General features: G+C 32.2%; 2 long non-coding RNA genes across 9 annotated transcripts in view; one reads left to right on the top strand and one right to left on the bottom strand.

The window, feature by feature from the left end:
• Window positions 1–4,963, bottom strand: part of LOC106870360 (uncharacterized) — a 248,712-nt gene that overhangs the window by 211,413 nt on the left and 32,336 nt on the right. The window contains exon 1 of one of the 7 annotated variants that reach the window (XR_008265914.1): window positions 4,033–4,451. The exons of the other annotated variants lie outside the window; for them this stretch is intronic. This is a non-coding gene — a long non-coding RNA (uncharacterized LOC106870360). Of the gene's footprint in view, window positions 1–4,032; window positions 4,452–4,963 lie in introns of those variants that run through there. 7 annotated transcript variants of the gene reach the window in all.
• Window positions 151–4,963, top strand: part of LOC128249800 (uncharacterized) — a 5,700-nt gene continuing 887 nt past the window's right edge. Inside the window, exons 1-3 of one of the 2 annotated variants that reach the window (XR_008265908.1) lie at window positions 151–552; window positions 2,409–2,661; window positions 4,098–4,490. This is a non-coding gene — a long non-coding RNA (uncharacterized LOC128249800). The remainder of the gene's footprint in view (window positions 553–2,408; window positions 2,662–4,097; window positions 4,491–4,963) is intronic. The other variant, XR_008265909.1, reaches the window with a different exon arrangement.

The following is a 4,963-nucleotide window of genomic DNA, read 5'->3' as shown; positions in this document are numbered from 1 at the left end:
ATATATATATATATATATATATATATATATATACATACATACATACATACATACATACATACATACATACATACATACATAATCTTTTCATCTTCAGGATGTGAGAGGAAGAAAGAAAGAGTAATAATCGATAGAGAGAATGGCAGAGGGTGAGAGAGAGAAAAGTGTCATATAGAAAGAAGAAAGACTAAGAGTGGATGAAACGAAAAAAACAAAGATAGAAAGTAAGGGGAAAACAGATACGAAGAAAAACGTGAGTGTGAACACAAAAACGGACAAAGATAGTTAATAGTTCACACGAGAGATAGAGGAGAATATATAGAAAATTAAGCAAAGAGAGGGTTGATAGGGAGATGGAAATGTAGATAAAGATAGTAGGATAGATTGAGGGAAACATAGGAAGTGAAGAGGAAAGAGTACGGGATACAAGAAAAGGAAGAAGACCGAGAGATGCTTAAGTGAAAAAGAAATAGAGAGGTATGGTAATTAAGAATAAAAGAAAGACTAATAAGGAGACGTTGTCGCACAAACTAGAATCCACTGAAGGAAAAGGTTCGTGGCGTTACATTAATTAATAGTCGTATATATTCTGACCGATCACCTTTATATATGTGTGTATGCTTGAATTTGCGTGAGTGTACGTGTATGCGCGCGTATGAACTTACACGACATACACGCAGACCAGACTGGAGATAGTAAGACAGACAGACAATGGTAAACAAATAGATAATCCTGGACTGTCTAGCCTTCGTGTTTACATTCAAACTATATTTTTAGAGTTTTCGTCTGAGAATAAATGATAAATGATCAAATGAACAGTTAAAATCCCATTTATATCCCTCACTCAGCAATGGCGTCCATCATTCTATCTTTTGCAGTGCTGTAACACACCAGAATCATCGATACAAACTTGAAAGATTAAATGGTTTATAATAGAGCTCAATAATTTAGAGAAAATAATATATTAAATATGTGTTATAGGTAATCAATATAGGTAATTAACAGAGGTAATATGTATACGTATATATGTGTGTGTGTATGCATGTATGTATGTGTGTTTGTATGCACATAAAGGGGTGGCTGATGAAGGAGAATGTTCTCTATGTGGCTCGTGTGTTCTCGTCTACGTTTGTTTGCAATGTCCTGTACCCAGATATGCACCTATACATACAGGTGGATGTCGGTATGCACATACCTGTACGTATATATGCACATACTCATTTACTATTTGTTTATATATATATATATATATATATATATATATTTTGTTGTTATTTTTTGTATATTCTCCCATATATATATATATATATATATATATATATATATATATATATATGTGTGTGTGTGTGTGTGTGTGTGTGTGTGTGTGTCTATGTGTGTATACTGATGTACATATATATACATATATACATTTACATATATACATATATAGACATATATATACATACATGGTGGTTGTCTACTCCTTATGCAGAGTTTGACCATCTTATGTACCTACACCTTAGCACCACCATGGCATCTTATGTGACTTTTTAAACCAGAGAATGTTCTGAAAAGACACCCACATAGATTGCGCCTCCGATTTGGACCACCAAGAGCTACAGATAAGTTCTGCTCTTTGTGGATCGAAATATTTCTTTTGAGGCCTCCGATGGATTTGCAAAGCTCCTGGCATATACTGCATTCAAAGGTGTGCACAGATAAAAAGAATTGCTCTGCACTCATGGCTAGAAATATACCAATAATATATAAACGAGAAATGCAAGTCCCCACCGATACATCCTTCGTAGATACCAATACATACATGCATTTCCCGCGTATACATTCCATCTTCAAGCCCATCTCGACCATGAGGTTAATGTCAGGAATCATACGGGCTAAATGCCGTTCCGCATTATAACATCCTGACTAGAGAACTTTAAAATTCTTTATACTTATAAGATAAGGATATAATAAGAAAAAATGATTATATCAATGGCCTATTTTTTGCAGAGCATGAAATCTCAAGATATAGAATTATCCAAAATTTTGTATATTTTCTTGCTCATTCTCCCTGTGGTTGAATATAGAGAACAAATTTGACTAATATATTATATCTCCTACAATTAAATATAGACGCCGTGTGTTTCAAACTAGCACTGATTAAGGAAATATTTCCGCTAGCAGTTCTCTCACGGTCTTAACCGGGATATCGGTGTGTTACTCATATATATATTTCTCTATAGAGAAAAAGCAATACAAATTATGTAAGGCAACATTCAAGTAAATATAAATAAATATACATTTATTTTTGCCCATTATGACTATAAAATGGTTTAATTTTTCTATCGTTGTTTAAAGATCTCCGAAGGTCTAATATCTGGATAATATTATATCTGACAGTGATGTTAAATTTTCTTTCTTTCTAGTTGTGGAACTACGTGATTAAAAGGGATTTTGATCTTAATTACATGAGTATTGACTCTGGTTTATGCTACCTATAACTCTGATTCACTTGAAAAGCGATTCTGATTCCCGAGTAGAGTTGATCTAAAAATATAAAGAGAAGAATACACGAATGTATAATTTTCATTCATATTTTTACCTTCCAGTAATGTTTCGAGAAAGTATCCATATTTTTTTTTACAACGGTACGAAGTGAAACATTATCAGAAGCGCGTGGTAAGTAGCTTGCATTACTTCAGCTTTATTTGCCTGAAAGAATGGGCTGCTGAGGGATTAACGATTTCAAAGGAATTGTTTCATTATAAGAATATAAACAATCATTAATTTTCCACCGTAATCCAGCAACGAAAGAAAGAAAGAATGTTGTTTTGACTACAACTACAACGATTTGAAAGATATTTTTTTTTATTCACTATACTACAGTTGAAACATTTCTGTATGTAAAGGCAGCTGGATTTTTGTTATCAGGGAAACAGTATGGTAAACTTTTGTAATATGGCTACAATATCAGTAGCATAACAATAAAACATAATAATGCAAAGTCTTCGCAACATAAAATATATTGTTTTTCAGCAGCATTACAGTGTAATTTCCGTATTATTTAATAGCAATAGACCAAATGAAAATATTGAAACAGGTGTATTACAACGTGTGTCGCATATTATAACATCTTAACTGAAATAGAAGTATTCACAGTAAAATACATGCGTCATATATGTAATATATATTCCATATTTGTTTCAATGTAAATTCTACACCAGAACTTTAAATGTTTGTTTCCATGAAAGGGCATTTTACAAATTTGAATTAGGAAACCGTGTAGTTACAATAATATCATGGATAGTTTAACTTCCGTTATGCACAGAATATTGCAATATGCATAGGAAGTACGGTTGTAAGAATGAGGTGCAATCTTATATTATGGATACGCTAGCATTATTCCCTGCAGTAATAATTTCAATGTATTTTAATAATATGATTCATTTTAATAATATGATATAATTGTGATAGCATTACCTAGACATTGCGAATAAAATTCTATCGAAAAATGTTCCATGACATTGCTAATTATAACGAGAAAGCACACGAAAGGAAAATTTTGAAGAATAAGTACTTTCTTCCGAATGAACAAAGAATCCATGACAGCAGGCTCGGTAATTCCTCATAGAAAGAGAAACTGTTGTAAGACACGGTATGGTTCGGTTATTCTATATCAACATTAGTAGCATCAGCGAATGTAAACTGAATCTAACAACCATTCTCCTAAACCTGGACCTACGTCAGATAGTGAAAGACATAAAAACACAAGATAAACAGACTATGTCAGATACGTTCCAGAAAGAACAGGAATCCAAACAAAACCGCTTTCTAAGTCAAGTGAAAGTATCTCTGAGCACAACTTATGCGATAAAATATGTAACATACACTGCGGTTTGATCAAGGAATCTACTTTGATATATCCTCATAAATAATATATAGAATTATATGCGGGCATTACCAATTTATTTTATGCTCACAGCACCCTAAAACTATATTCCAATTGAATATTAATAGAAGTCCCAGCAGTAGCCAAGTAAAATAGCTTACCTAATTCATATTAAATGTTTGTCGATATAAAACTTTGAATAACCAAACTTTTCTGCCATTTACAGGTTAGGAGCCAGGCACTATTCGCAACTGCTGTTACAACTTTAATGCTCGCACATATATAAGTTTATATTATGCCACAACAAGTACATATGTGTATTATTTTGACGACGTTATTCAATGAGATGGGTCATGAAACTGAATTGCCAATATTGCAAAGGGTCAGCTTTACTACACATGTCTACAATTCTACACGTGACATTGAGGATATCTTCTAATGTTCTACACAGTATGCTGTAACTTTGGGTTAAAATAACTTCGTGAGATTTCATCGACTTTTACTATATCAATTTTTCTGATTTTTAAATCGTTCTAAATGTAACATTCGAAATATTCACCCAGATGAAAATGGTGTCATACAAGCAGAATGAATAATATTAAGAAAAGGAGAAATTATTGTACGTTTCATTGTGAGCCGTAAATTCTACATTAAACAAAATAACATTATCGTAACGTAAACTATAATCTAACAAACATAGTACAATAACTAGAGCCATATATGATACTATGAGCCATGAATAAATAACAGCTAAAAACAGAATTAGTAGAAACATTAAACAGAGAGTATTAAATATTTATCTCTGTAGGTGTATCGTTCAAGTAATTTAATTTCTGTGAGTAGAAATCATATAAATTGATTGTGTGCGCACATTTACCACAAAATTAAATGCTCACCATCCCCCATGGTGTTGCACATTCTATCTGTTATTTCGTTCTAAGTGGAGTATTTATTGTTTAGAAAAACGACCAAAGTACAATGATATGTGATGTGTAATGCCTTAAAGAGATTAAAGAACGGAAATGAGAATTATACACATACACACACACACATATATACATACATACATATATATATATATATATATATATA

This window comes from Octopus bimaculoides, chromosome 18 (assembly GCF_001194135.2).
Source record: "Octopus bimaculoides isolate UCB-OBI-ISO-001 chromosome 18, ASM119413v2, whole genome shotgun sequence".
Lineage (NCBI taxonomy): Eukaryota > Metazoa > Mollusca > Cephalopoda > Octopoda > Octopodidae > Octopus > Octopus bimaculoides.
The sequence above is the reverse complement of the archived record's forward strand: the minus strand, read 5'-3'. Positions and strand labels throughout refer to the sequence as shown.